The sequence below is a fragment of the Triticum urartu genome, chromosome 3 (assembly GCF_003073215.2).
Source record: "Triticum urartu cultivar G1812 chromosome 3, Tu2.1, whole genome shotgun sequence".
NCBI classification, from domain to species: Eukaryota; Viridiplantae; Streptophyta; class Magnoliopsida; order Poales; family Poaceae; genus Triticum; species Triticum urartu.
This window is the reverse complement of record NC_053024.1, coordinates 425,778,650-425,794,245: the sequence shown is the minus strand read 5'-3', so window position 1 is coordinate 425,794,245 and position 15,596 is coordinate 425,778,650. Positions and strand designations below refer to the sequence as shown.

The following is a 15,596-nucleotide window of genomic DNA, read 5'->3' as shown; positions in this document are numbered from 1 at the left end:
GTCCTAGGCAGGAGGCCTTGCCTTTTTGATCGATGTTGCTTTTGTGCTAGCCTTTTTAAGGCAAACTTGTCTAACTTATGTCTGTACTCAGATATTGTTGCTTCCGCTGACTCTTGTGTTTTCGAGATTATGTATTCAAGCCCTCGAGGCCCCTGGTTTGTAATATAACGCTTGTATTATTTTAATTTGTGTCTAGAGTTGTGTTGTGATATCTTCCCGTGAGTCCCTGATCTTGATCGTACACATTTGCGTGTATGATTAGTGTACAATTGAGTCGGGGGCGTCACAAGTTGGTATCAGAGCCGACTGCCTGTAGGTAGCCCCCTTTCCAACTCCTTGGCCGAAGTTGAGTCTAGTCGTCCAAAACTATTTTACTAACTTGGCTATGTGGCTTACGGGCCCACATCGCCATTGGGTGGTATTAGGATCTTTTATTCCTCGTCTATACTCTGGGACTCTATTCTCTCTTCTATTTGGGTTAAATAAATTTACTAACTACATTAGGTTCTCGAAACGACTTTCCCCGGAGAGCCCCTTCATTGCGGATGGTTGCCTGCTTCACCAGAAGAATTAGAAGATACTCTCCGATGTTTTCTCGAGACCCTTGTGCCCTTCGCCGTTGCAACCCCTACCACTTATAAATCCTTGTGGGTAACATCCTAAATTTGTTGTTCATATTTTCCATCCCAGTTGCTCTTGTTATCACAAGATACCCTGAAATTCTCTCTTTTGTTCTGAGAATACTTTGTGCCTACTGCCTTGCAGTTCTTTGTCACATGAATACCTCTACGGATAATTCCTCGCACTTATCGAGTATCCGCTCATACCCATTTGTTCATGTGTTTCACATAATTCGTCGAGACACTATTCGATTTTTCGAAATCCTTAGTAGCCTATTGCTCTTGAAATTCTGGCCTGCTTGCATTATGGTTAATTCCATATGTTTAGCAATATTCATTAAAATCCTTTGCGATTATCATCCTTACCCTGTCGATTCAACATGTGTGTGAATGCACGCAATCATCAGCTGTTCCGTGGAAATTGTTCTTCCAGCTCATACGTCATTCCATACATGAGCTGGTTCTCGGCAAATCAAACCTTGATCGATTGCCCATCTAATCCTATTCAACATACTCGTACCTAATCATAGCATCTGATTCTGATACACCGATCTAGGTATCGTAATTCCTTTGTATTGAAGCTTTGAAATTATCCTAAAATTTCTATGATTTGATGCCTTTGCATTCTTTCTTCTTCTCGTTGAGTATCGTTACTCACATCAGATCCTTGTTGACCGCCACATCCTTTGGTAGATTATTATCCGAAAGTGTCCTTCATATCCACTAACCTTGTGAGCTCTTCCCCTGATACATAACGCCTTTGGTAAATATGTATCCTCTGCTTTTGTCAGCCATACTCTACCTTTGAACTTGCGTCAAGTATTCTTGAAATTTGCGGTATATGTTCCTAAGATGCCCTTATGGGTTGAACCTATGACTTCCCTAATCCTTGTGAACCCAAGAGTTTTCATGAGTCATACTTTTCTGACCTTTTGCTAGATAAAATTTCAACACTACAACTTCATTGAACGCGAGAAGTGAATGAAAGGTTATGCATTGGAGAAGTGGAAGTCGACCTTGAACTTTGTGTTCATGCCCATGGAAACGATGTAGATCTTATCATGGAAGCTTCTCGTAACAATAATTATTCCCTTGGTATAATTTGATCCTGTATCTGTGATTTTGGCCTTTGCAATCATGGTTCCAACCAAGAATGTCTTCTTTGATCCCCTTTCTCGGACAAGTTGAAGTGCTGGCCTTCTGCATATCAATACACATGTCTAAACTCTAATATGGTCTACCTTCGAGTATTACCCCTGGTATCTCAAGAATATCAAATAACTGAGTTGCTCCCTATGAGTATTCTTCTAGTATTACTTCTCTCCAATTTCAGATTTCCCCCGGGTTCTGAGTTGTTAGTCACTTGAGAACACCGATAAGAGAATCGATCCCGCACTCTGATTCAACAACTCTAAGTAATTTTCGTTACTTACGAGTTTAATAATCCTTCAAGTCATTCCTAGCCTGACCGGCTATATCATTATTGTGATAAATTTTAACTGTGCTACCTGATCCTTCTTCCCGGAGCACAATTTTCAACGATGAGCTAAGCCTACATCGATTTTCCTTGTCATATCATTTTGTCTTGAATAACAAGCTTATTTTCGAGTTTGCGTCGTACTCGTGTTCCCATAACCTTTCGCTTCATCATTCATTTGAATTGATGTCATCGCCGATCGATTACATCTTCATAAAACCTCTTGACAAATATGTCGTGATCATCATCAACATTCTGAGCTCTTCCAGGATATTAATTAAATCATGATGAGAAATACCATCCTTGCCCCTCGATGATGTGTGTTATCATCGACAACATTCTTGCCTCCCCCAACACAAACTTGTTTAGATAATGTTGTAAATACATCCTTTTTAACATGTCGATGGATTGCTGCCGGACCCATCGGCCACGTCCTATTGCATGAGATGTTCTAGAAATTCCTGATGGATCCTTTGTGGTCCCAAGGTCTGACCTTTACCTGATGACCATGTCAATGCTATCCTGAAGTATGTGTGTGGCACTCCGAATATCCACAAGAACATTGGAAGCGCAATGATAAATGTTTCTTGATCACTTGTCCAAACACTGTTGTATGGGTAACGTCATGAACATTCCTCTCCCCATTACCTAAATGGTAATCTACTTACTCTCCTATCATGGATATCATCCTCTACTTGTCCTTGGGAATAATATACTCCTGATATTTGTGTTTAAACACTTTGTCCTTTCCATTGTTCTGATTAAATTAATAACCACATTTTCCTTTCCCTTATTTTGTTTAAACCTTTCTTGTGATCTATATGATCTAAGCAGTAACATTCTTCTGCTTAATTAATCATCTTGGTGTACAACTCTTACAGTAAAACCCTGTTATTATTGTTGTTGACATTCTGCTAACCACCGATGGACGAGAACTTTGCCTAATGGTCCGCCTCGTTCCAACGAGCAGGAAAATGGTTCTCTTCGTCCCTCGCCCATGGTACCAACGTTGATGCCAACATAACTGATAGGCTATCCTATGACATGCCTTTCTATCATATCCGTGCAAGATGTCGCCGCTTTTCCTACTCTGAACACACAAGGGGGGCCCATAACCCACAGTTCCACAGAATCGAAGCCCGACTCTCCTGTACAACCTTGATGTCGAAGTATCTTATGCTCTTGGCTTTGTGTGTTATCATGAGCCACCCTCCAAGAGATGATCTATTCCCGATGCTCTGAACCCCTTCTCACACTCTGTTCACGTATCGATCGTTTGTCCATTCGCTCTTGATGAATTTCTTAAATTTCAACTCGAGAGATGCCTCTATGCCATGTTCACTGAGATAGCCCCCAGGTACCTATCTTGTGTTGATATCCATCCTTCCCTAGTTTTTCCCCTTACTTCACCCCTTAAATCTCGGGATGAGATTTCTTATAGTGGAGGAGAATTGTGACGCCCGCATAATTAAGCTACAGTAAACCCCTATTAATGGTGCCGCGTCATCACATTTCTGTTGCTAATCCTCACTTGATCGAAATCACTGTTCGTATTCAAATTCAAATTTAAAGTCAAAAATTCAAATATGTCAAACATGCATAGTAAAATGTTCAAAGTGTGGAAAATATTCCATAACTAATTATGGTTGTGAACCAACATCTTTGCAAAGTGGTTTATTGCCTTTAACTAATTAAAACAGGGGCTAAAAATATTTATTACATGCTTTTAAATAGCAAACAAATATAAACCTATTTTATTAAAGTGTGAAACTTTTTGTGGCAGAGGGGTAATTCAAAACACTAATTTAAGTATTGGTCTCATATTTTTATAAAACTAAAATCTACTAGTAATAAAATAAAACAGCAAATAAAAATAAATAAAAGAAACTAGAAAAGAATAAAAATAAAAAAGCGGAAAAACCCTGGGCTTCTGACCCATCGGGCAAGTGGGCAGCCCAGCCGGCCCACCCCCACTTGCCTCCTTCCTCTGCTATAGGGAGGCAGGGGGGTCGTGGCGCTCATCGCCCGGCCATGGCGCGCCCCTGCCGCCGTGGCGGGCATCCGCCGCGCCCCCGTCCTATATAGCCTCGCCCCCTTCCCCTCGGCGAACCCTAGCTCCTCCCTCCCTTTCCCCCTCGCGCCCCACGTCCTTTCTCTATCTCACACACATACTCTGACCAAATTAACCACGACGCACCGGAGCACGCCGCTGCGAATCACCGCGGCCACCGGCCATCGTCCGCCACACCGAGGGTTCAGGAGGACCACCACCATCGACTTCGTTCATCCCGAGCCTCAAATCGAGCGGGGCCGCCCTGTATGCTCGCCATCGACCTCGTTTCCACCGCGTACATCGTCGTCGTCCGCCGTCGATTGCCGCCGCCCCGGTCCGTCCCCGACCTCCCCGAGCATGCCTACAGCTCCGTGGTGAGCTTCTCCACCGGATCCTCCCTTTCCTTGCCTCGATCTGTCGCCGTTGAGGCCGCCCCTACGCCCGGCCGCCATGAATGGGAGCTCGAGCTCTTGTGTGTACATGCGTGCGATGCTGCTTGCTTCTATTGTGCTGTTGTGGGCTGCTATTGCTCCTCCCCTGCTGCTCACTAGCCCCTGCTGCTACCCGCATGCGTTGCGGACTGAAGCCACTGCCGCTACCTGCTTGTCACTGCCGCTCTTGGTTGCTGTCGCTGCTGCTGCTTAGTATTGCTGCTGTCGCTAGCTTCTACTGCCGGCGCCGAGCGAGCTCTGCCTGCTGCCTCTACTGCCGACGTTGCTGCTTACTACTACTCTACTGCGTAGCCGCCGCCGCTGCTCTAGCTGCTCCTGGATGCTAGTTTTGCTGCTCCTTGTCGCTGCTAATGGACATGGTCGTGGCCATGGCTGGGCATGTGTGGTGTGTGTGTACAACCACCACTGCCTGGCCCATACGAATTAGCTCAGGAGATAATTTCTAGTTAGTTTAATTGCTAGCCAATGACAAGTGGGGCCCCTTTTAGATTAGATAAATCTACTTAGAAATTTAATAAAACTAATTAACTTTTAGTTAATTTTGCTGACATGTGACCCATGCTGTAAATTAAAATGATAGTTTAAATTAAAAGTGCCTTAGTCTAAGACAACCGGGACCCACCTTTACTATGCCCCTTTTGACCGGTCAAATGTTGACCGGGTCAACTCTGCTGACTGGACCCTCCCTGGCCCACTGTCAGCCTCTGTGTACACAGGGCTGGGTACTGGTAGCTTTTAGCTATTTAATTTCGAGTTAATAAATGATTTCAAAATATTGTTTAAATTTTGAAAATTAAATAAAATAATTCGTAACTTGGATGAAAAAGTTTTATACACGAAAGTTGCTCAGAACGACGAGACGAATCCGAACACGCGGTCCGTTTACCTGCCGGGTGCCTCTAACTATCTGAACATGCAACTTTCCCCCTCCGGCCGTCTGTTTGAGACAGGTCCGAAACCGGGAAAACATTTCCGGTTGAATTCCCCCTTCATCGGTATCGTGTAACACTACGTTAGGTCACCCCAGTGCAACGTTTTGCTTTGTCTTGCTTTACGATGCATTGTTTTCTCTGTTATTTATTACGTCCCCCCTCTATTACTTCTTTCCGATAGACCCCGAGGCCGCAGTTGAAACGGTGCTCGACTGCTTCACCGTCGAAGTTTCTTATCTGTCTTCAGAGCTTCCAGGCAAGCCCCCCTTTGATCATCCCGATATCGCCGATTTCATTCTCTCATGCTTGCATTAGATTTTGCTATTGTAATTGTTTGCTCCTATTCTCATGCATATCCTGTTTTTAACTTGCTTATTGTTACCTTACCTGCTTAGTATAGTTTGGTTAGTGATCCATCAGTGACCCCCACCTGGTCCTTGTTGCCTCTGCTTCATCATCGACGACTTGATCAACGTGATCGATGACCAGAGCCCGACACCTCACATCACATCACGCCCCTTTTGTTGCTCGACTCTGCAGAGTTACCATCGAGTGTCGAGGGTGGAACCTCATACATCACTCCTAATGAGATCTCTGTAGTGTAGCTATTCGGTCGTGGTCATCGAGGGTGATTTCCTCCTTAACCACTTCCAATACAACTCTGTCGTGCAACACCTCAAGTTTGAACCTCGAGGGTGGTTCCTCTTACGTTCACCTTGACGATTACATCAAGTAGAGTCCATCGAGGGTGGTTCCTCAGGGTTCCCTTTGGTGTTAGACACACAGTTACTATGATTACTACGACTTTACACTGAACCATGTTACTAAAGACGAGTTGGCCCTGAGGGGTACCCGCGCGAGCTTAATGGCGAGTGATGTGGAGTCGGGTTGACCTGGAAGGTGCCCGCGAGATACTTACGAGGCGTGGCCGGGCATTCTTAGCCCTCACCGCAGGTACTCGAGACAGGGCGACGGGGTCACATCTTTCGTGAGTCTCTGCTCGTGACCGCACTACCAACACACTAACAGTTTGGATATTTGATCCGAGGGCCTCTGGCCTGTTAGCACTAACCATCACGTGGGCATAGTATGGGCGTTCTGCATCATATGCATCAGCCGAAGCTTAATAGACGTCAGCGACTAAGCGGCGCGCGCCGGGTTGGACTGGTAAGCTCCTGCCTTTTTAAGGAGGTAGCTAGGTCTGCTCCGGCCGCCCACGCAACGTGCAGGAGTTCCCGGGGCGATGGCCCATGGCCCCTGGGGGCATAGGTTTAGTCCGGCGTGCTGACCTCTCTATTAAGCCTAGGTCAGGTTGCGGCGTATTGTTTGGCCGTGGCCGGGCATGACCTAGGAAAGTGTGTCCGGCTAGAGTTAATCGAGCGTGGTGGGTAAGTTGGTGCACCCCTACAGGGAAGAAAACATCTATCGATAGCCTGTCCTATGGTAACGGACACTTGGAGTTGTATCCCGATCGATACAACTAGAACTGAATACTTGTGATGAGAAATGGATAGTATGGCTCTGGGATTGCTTTCTTGCAGGGAGTCGAGGAAGGATCTTTGGCCGAGGTTGATGACACTACTACTACTTTACTTTATGCTACTCTTATCTCTTCTGATACTGCAAGATGCTTGGTGCTGCTTGAAGATGCTAGTCTACGATAGGCTAGGATTTCCCCTTCTATTCCGGCATTCTGTAGTTCAGTCCACATATACAACCCATTTCATTGACACCAATGCATATATAGTGTAGATCCTTACTTGCGAGTACTTTGGATGAGTACTCACGGTTGCTTTGCTCCCTGTTTGCCCTTTTCCATTCTTCTCGGATGTCGCAACCAGATGGTGGAGCCCAGGATCCAGCCGCCACCACCGACAACTACTACTACCCTGAGGGTGCTTACTACTACGTGGAGGCCGACGACGACTAGGAGTAGTTAGGAGGTCCTAGGCAGGAGGCCTTGCCTTTTCGATCGATGTTGCTTTTGTGCTAGCCTTCTTAAGGCAAATTTGTCTAACTTATGTCTGTACTCAAATATTGTTGCTTCCGCTGACTCTTGTGTTTTCGAGCTTATGTATTCGAGCCCTCGCAGCCCCTGGATTGTAATATAACGCTTGTATTATTTTAATTTGTGTCTAGAGTTGTGTTGTGATATCTTCCCGTGAGTCCCTGATCTTGATCGTACACATTTGCGTGTATGATTGAGTCAGGGGCGTCATAATACTATCATTGACAGAGTTCTTCAATCACTGCCACCAAGCTATAAAAGCTTCGTGATGAACTATAATATGCAAGGGAAGGAAAAGACAATTCCTGAGCTCAGAGGTAGAAATCAAGAAGGAGCATCAAGTGTTGATCGTTAACAAGACCACTAGTTTGAACAAAAAGGCAAAGGGAAGAAGGGGAACTTCAAAAAGAACAGCAAGCAAGTTGCTGCTCAAGGGAAGAAGCCCAAGTCTGGAGCTAAGCCTGAAACTGAGTGCTTCTACTGCAAAGGGACTGGTCACTGGAAGCGGAACTGACCCAAGTATTTGGAGGATAAGAAGGATGGCAAAGTGAAAGGTATATTTGGTATACATGTTATTGATGTGTAGCTTACTAATGCTCGTAGTAGCGCCGGGGTATTTGATACCGGTTATGTCGCTCATATTTGCAACTAAAAACAGGGGCTACAGATTAAACGAAGATTGGCTAAGGACGAGGAGACGATGCGCGTCAAGGTTGGTGTGATCGCCGTCGGCACGCTACCTCTACATCTACCGTCGGGATTAGTTTTAGACCTGAATAATTGTTATTTGGTGCCAGCGTTGAGCATGAACATTATATCGGGATCTTTTTTTATGAAAGACGGTTATTCATTTAAATCAGAGAATTATGGTTGTTCTATTTATATGAGTAATATCTTTTATGGTCATGCACCCTTGATGAGTGGTCTATTTTTGTTGAATCTCGATTGTAGTGATACACATATTCATAATATTGAAGCCAAAAGATGCAAAGTTAATAATGATAGTGCAACTTATTTGTGGCACTACCATTTAGGTCATATTGGTGTAAAGCGCATGAAGAAACTCCATGCTGATGGGCTTTTGGAATCACTTAATTATGAATCACTTGATACTTGCGAACCATGCCTCATGGGCAAGATGACGAAGACTCTGTTCCCCGGAACAATGGAGCGAGCCACTGACTTATTAGAAATAATACATACTGATGTATGCGGTCTGATGAGTGTTGAGGCTCGCGGCGGGTATCGTTATTTTCTGACCTTCACAGATGATTTGAGCAGATATGGGTATTTCTACTTAATGAAACATAATTTTGAAACATTTGAAAAGTTCAAAGAATTTCAGAGTGAAGTGGAAAATCATCGTAGCAAGAAAATAAAGTTTCTACAATCTGATCATGGAGGAGAATATTTGAGTTACGAGTTTGGTCTTCATTTGAAACAATGTGGAATAGTTTCGCAACTCACGACACCTGGAACACCACAACGTAATGGTGTGTCCGAATGTTGTAACCGTACTTTATTAGATATGGTGCGATCTATGATGTATTTTACTGATTTACCTCTATCATTTTGGGGTTATGCTTTAGAGACGGCTGCATTCACGTTAAATAGGGCACCATCTAAATCGGTAGAGACGACACCATATGAACTGTGGTTTGGCAAGACACCTAAGCTGTCGTTTCTTAAAGTTTGGGGATGCGATACTTATGTGAAAAAGCTTCAACCTGATAAGCTCGAACCCAAATCAGAGAAATGCGTCTTCATAGGATACCCAAAGGAAACTGTTGGGTACACCTTCTATCACAGATCCAAAGGCAAGATATTCGTTGCTAAGAATGGATCCTTTCTAGAGGAGTTTCTCTCGAAAGAAGTGAGTGGGAGGAAAGTAGAGCTTGATGAGGTAATTGTACCTTCTCCCGAATTGGAAAGTAGTTCATCATAGTTCCAGTGGTTCCTACACCAATTAGTGAGGAAGTTAATAATGATGATCATGAAACTTTAGATCAAGTTACTACCGAACCTCGTAGGTCAACCAGAGTACGATCCGCACCAGAGTGGTACGGTAATCCTGTTCTGGAGGTCATGTTACTTGACCATGACGAACCTACGAACTATGAGGAAGCGATGATGATCCCAGATTCCGCAAAATGACTTGAGGCCATGAAATCTGAGATGGGATCCATCTATGAGAACAAAGTGTGGACTTTGGTTGTCTTGCCCGATGATCGGCAAGCCATAGAGAATAAATGGATCTTCAAGAAGAAGACTGACGTTGACGATAATGTTACCGTCTACAAAGCTCGACTTGTTGCAAAAGGTTTTCGACAAGTTCAAGGAGTTGACTACGATGAGACCTTCTCACCCATAGCGGTGCTTAAGTCATTCCGAATCATGTTAGCAATTGCCGCATTTTATGATTATGAAATTTGGCAAATGGATGTCAAAACTGCATTCCTTAATGGATATCTTAAAGAAGAGTTGTATATGATGCAACCAGAAGGTTTTGTCGATCCTAAAGGTGCTAACAAAGTGTGCAAGCTCCAGCGATCCATTTATGGACTGGTGCAAGCATCTCAGAGTTGGAATATACGCGTTGATAGTGTGATCAAAGCATATGGTTTTATGCAGACTTTTGGAGAAGCCTATATTTACAAGAAAGTGAGTGGGAGCTCTATAGCATTTTTAATATTATATGTGGATGACATATTGTTGATTGGAAATAATACATAATTTCTGGATAACATAAAAGGATACTTGAATAAGAATTTTTCAATGAAAGACCTCGGTGAAGCTGCTTACACATTGGGCATCAATATCTATTGAGATAGATCAAGACGCTTGATTGGACTTTCACAAAGCACATACCTTGATAAAGTTTTGAATAAATTCAAAATGGATCAGTCAAAGAAAGGGTTCTTGCCTGTGTTATAAGGTGTGAAGTTGAGTCAGACTCAATGCCCGACCACTGCAGAAGATAGAGAGAAAATGAAAGTCATTCCCTATGCCTCAACCATAGGTTCTATCATGTATGCAATGTTGTGTACCAGACCTGCTGTGTGCCTTGCTATAAGTTTAGCAGGGAGGTACCAAAGTAATCCAGGAGTGGATCACTGGACAACGGTCAAGAACATCCTGTAATACCTGAAAAGGACTAAGGATATGTTTCTTGTTTATGGAGGTGACAAAGAGCTTGTCGTAAATGGTTACGTCGATGCAAGCTTTGACACTGATCCGGATGACTCTAAGTCACAAACCGGATACGTATTTATATTGAATGATGGAGTTGTCAGTTGGTGCAGTTCCAAGCTGAGCGTCGTGGCGGGATCTAAGTGTGAAGCAGAGTACATAGCTGCTTCGGAAGCAGCAAATGAAGGAGTTTGGATGAAGGAGTTCATATTTGATCTAGGTGTAATACCTAGTGCATCGGGTCCAATGAAAATCTTTTATGACAATACTGGAGCAATTGCCTTGGCGAAGGAGTCCAGATTTCACAAGAGAACCAAACACATCAAGAGACGCTTCAATTCCACCCATGATGAAGTCAAGGAGGGAGGCATAGAGATTTGCAAGATACACACGGATCTGAATGTTGCTGATACGTCTCCGTCGTATCTATAATTTTTGATTGTTTCATGCCAATATTATACAACTTTTACATACTTTTGACAACTTTTTATATGATTTATTGGACTACCCTATTGATGCAGTGCCCAGTGCCAGTTCCTGTTTTCTGCATGTTTTTTTGTATCACAGAGTATCCATATCAAACGAAGTCCAAATGCAATAAAATTTCACGGAGAATTATTTTGAAATATATGTGATTTTTGGGAGTTGGAATCACCACAAATGGAGGCCCACACAGCCCACAAGACATGTGTATTAGTACTTTGTTTTTAGGGCTAATTAAGTTTTGCAACAAGTATGTGAGTTCTTTATGACTAATGTTGAGTCCATGGATTATACACACTCTCAGCCTTCCACCTTTGCTAGCCACTCTAGTACCGCACAAGTTTCGCCGGTGCACTAAACCACCTTATACCTTTCCTCAAAACATCCACCATACCTGCCTATTATGGTATTTCCATAGCCATTCTGAGATATATTGCCATGCAACTTCCATCGTTCCGTTTATTATGACACGCACCATCATTGTCATACTGCTTTCATATGCATGAAGCATTCATATAGAGTCATATCTTTGTTCTAGTATTGAGTTGTAAGTAAATAAAAGTTGATGATCATCATTATTAGAGCATTTTCCCATGTGAGGAAAGGATGATGGAGACTATGATTCCCTCACAAGTCAGGATGAGACTCTGGACTTAAATTAAAAAGAGGCCAAAGAGCGCAAAACAAAAAGAAAGAAAAAAATGAGAGAAAAAGAGAGAAGGGACAATGTTACTATCATTTTCCACACTTGTGCTTCAAAATAGCACCATGTTCTTCATGATAGAGAGTTTCCTATGTTGTCACTTTCATATATTACTAGTGGGAATTTTTCATTATAGAACTCGGCTTGTATATTCCAATGATGGGCTTCCGCAAAATTGCCCTAGGTCTTCATGAGAAAGCGAGTTGGATGCACACCCATTAAGTTTACTTTTGAGCTTTCATACACTTATAGCTCTAGTGCATCCACTGCATGGCAATCCCTACTCACTTTCACCTATATCAATTGATGGGCATCTCCATAGCCTATTAATTTTCCTAGTTGGTGTGAGAATTTATTTCTCCTTTTCATCTACTACCACCTTCCATTCCACCATAGTGCTATATCCATGGCTCACGCTCATGTATTGTGTGAAAGTTGAAAAATCTTTAGAACGTCAAAAGTATGGAACAATTGCTTGGCTTGTCATCGGGGTTGTGCATGATAAATACTTTGTGTGATGAAGACAGAGCATGACAAGACTATCTGAATTTGCAAGGATAACTTTCTTTAGCCATGCTATTTTAAAATGCCATGATTGTTGTATTAGTCTGCTTGAAGTATTATTGTTTTTATGTCAATACTAAACTTTTTTTGAATCTTATTGATCTGAACGTTCATACCAAAATAAGAAATATTACTTGATAAACATGTTAGGTAGCATTCCACATCAAAAAAATTGTTTTTATCATTTACCTCCCCGAGGACGAGCAATAATTAGGCTTGGGGATGCTTGATATGTCTCCAACGTATCTATAATTTTAGTTTGTTCCATGCTATTATATTATCTATCTTGGATGTTTTATACGCATTAATATGCTATTTTATATCATTTTTTGGGACTAACCTATTAACCTAGTGCCCAGTGCCAGTTGCTATTTTTTTCCTTGTTTATACTTTCACAGAAAATTAATACCAAATGGAGTCCAAACGGAATGAAACTTTTTTGAGGATTTTTTTGGACTAGAAGACAACCACGAAGCTTCAAGAGGAGGCCGTAGGGGCCACGAGGGAGCCACAAGCTCATAGGGTGCGCCCCAAGGGCGGGCGCCCCCCAGGGTTGTGGGCCCCTCGGGACCCCCTAACCCTATGAAGGCAATATGCCCTAGAGGCAATAATAAAGTTCTTATTTTATATTTCCTTATTCATGATAAAGGTTTATTATTCATTCTGTAATTGTATTGATCGCAAACTTAAATACATGTGTGAATACATAAACAAATACTGTGTCCCTAGTAAGCCTCTACTAGACTAGCTCGTTGATCAAAGATGGTTAAGGTTTCCTAACCATAGACATGTGTTGTCATTTGATAATGGGATCACATCATTAGGAGAATGATGTGATGGACAAGACCCATTCGTTAGCTTAGCATATTGATCGATCAGTTTATTGCTATTGCTTTCCTAATGTCAAATACATATTCCTTCGACTATGAGATTATGCAACTCCCGAATACCAGAGGAATAAATTGTGTGCTATCAAACGTCAAAACATAAACGGGTGATCATAAAGATTCTCTAAAGGTATCTCCGAATGTATTTGTTGAGTTGGCAAAGATCGAGATTAGGATTTGTCACTCCGAGTATCGGAGAGGTATCTCTGGGCCCTCTCGGTAATACACATCACAAGAAGCCTTGCAAGCAAAGTGACTAATTAGTTAGTTGCAAGATGATGTATTATGGAACGAGTAAAGAGACTTCCCGGTAACGAGATTGAACTAGGTACGAAGATACCGACAATCGAATATCGGGCAAGTAACATACCGATGGACAAAGGGAATTACGTATGTTGTCATAAGGTTTGACCGATAAACATTTTCGTAGAATATGTAGGAACCAATATGGACATCCAGGTTACGCTATTGGTTATTGATCGGAGAGGTGTCTCGGTCATGTCTACATAGTTCTCGAACCCGTAGGGTCCACACGCTTAACGTTCGTTGACGATATAGTGTTATATGATTTGGTGACCGAATGTTATTCAGAGTCCCAGATGAGATCATAGACATGATGAGGAGTCTCGAAATGGCCGAAAAGTAAATATTGATATATAGGACGATAGAATTCGGACACCGGAAGTGTTTCGGAGTGCACCGGGTACTCATCGGGTCACCGGAAGGGGTTCCGGGCACCCCCGGCAAGTGTACGGGCCTTATGGGCCAAAGGAGGGGATAGACCAGCCCACAAGGGGGCTGTTGCGCCCCTTCCCTTGGTTCGCCAGCCCTAGCGGAAGGAAAGGAGAAGGGGTGGCCCCTCCTGCCTTTCCCTCCTCGGGGGAGAAAGGAAAGGGGTGGCACCTCCTCCTTCCTTCCTCCCGCATTTATACAAGGAAAGGGGGGGGGGGCGCCACTTTGGGGAGGACCCCAAGTAGGATTCAACCTACTTGGGGGTGCCTCCTGGCTGCTCCCTCCACCCCACCTATATATATATGTGGGAGGGAAGCGCCTAGCACAACCAGAACATTGTCTTAGCCGTGTGCGGCGCCCCCTCCACCGTTTACACCCGGTCATATTTTTGTAGTGCTTAGGCGATGCCCTACGGAGATAGCTTCACCATCACTGTCACCACGACATCGTGCTGCCAGAACTCATCCACTACCTCGCTGTCTTGCTGGATCAAGAATATGGAGGACAACATCGACCTGAACGTGTGTTGGACGTGGATGTGTCATACGTTCGGTGCTAAATTGGTTGGAATGCGAAGAAGTTCAACTACATCAACCACGTTGTTAAACGCTTCTGCTTACGGTCTATGAGGGTACATAGACACACTCTCCCCTCTCGTTGCTATGCATCTCCATGGATAGATCTTGCGTGTGCGTATAATTTTTTTGTTTTCCATGCAAGGTTTCCCTACAGTGGCATCCAAGCCAGGTCTATGCATAGATGATATGCATGAATAGAACACAAAGAGTTGTGGGCGGTGATAGTCATACTGCTTACCACCAACGTCTAATTTTGATTCAGTGGTATTGTGGGATGAAGCGGCTCGGACCAACCTTAGTTTTGCATAAAAGGTGGCTGGCGGGTGTCTGTTTCTCCTACTTTAGTTGAATCAAATTTGACTATGGACGATCCTTTAAGAAGGTTAAAACATCAAACTTGATGAATCGTCGTTGTGGTTTTTGCGTAGTTAAGAACGATTCTTGCTAGAAGCCCATAGCAGCCACGTAAAACTTGCAACAACAAAGTAGAGGACGTCTTACTTGTTTTTGCAGGGCATGTTGTGATGTGATTTGGTCAAGATATGATGTGATATATGTTGATGTATGAGATGATCATGTTTTGTAATATCGACAACCGGCATGAGCCTTAGGGTTGTCACTTTATTGTATGAAGTGCAAGCGCCATGTAATTGCTTTACTTTATCACTATGCGTTGGCGATAGTTGTAGAAGCAATAGTTGGCATGATGACCTTGATGAAACAACGCTACGACGAAGATCAAGGTGTCGGCCGGTAACGATGGAGATCATGATGATTCTTTGGAGATGGAGATCAAAAGAACAAGTTGATGGTGGCCATATCATGTCACATATTTTGATTGCATTTGATTTTTATCCTTTATGCATCTTATTTTGCTTAGAACGTTGGTAGCATTATAAGATGATCTGTTCACTAAAT

General features: G+C 43.2%; 1 long non-coding RNA gene across 1 annotated transcript; it reads left to right on the top strand.

Moving 5' to 3' along the window:
- Positions 1–3,800: 3,800 nt before the first annotated feature.
- Positions 3,801–7,678, top strand: LOC125548427. The gene is made up of 2 exons (XR_007301086.1): positions 3,801–4,524; positions 7,376–7,678. It is a non-coding gene; the product is annotated as an uncharacterized LOC125548427 (long non-coding RNA).
- Positions 7,679–15,596: the final 7,918 nt, after the last annotated feature.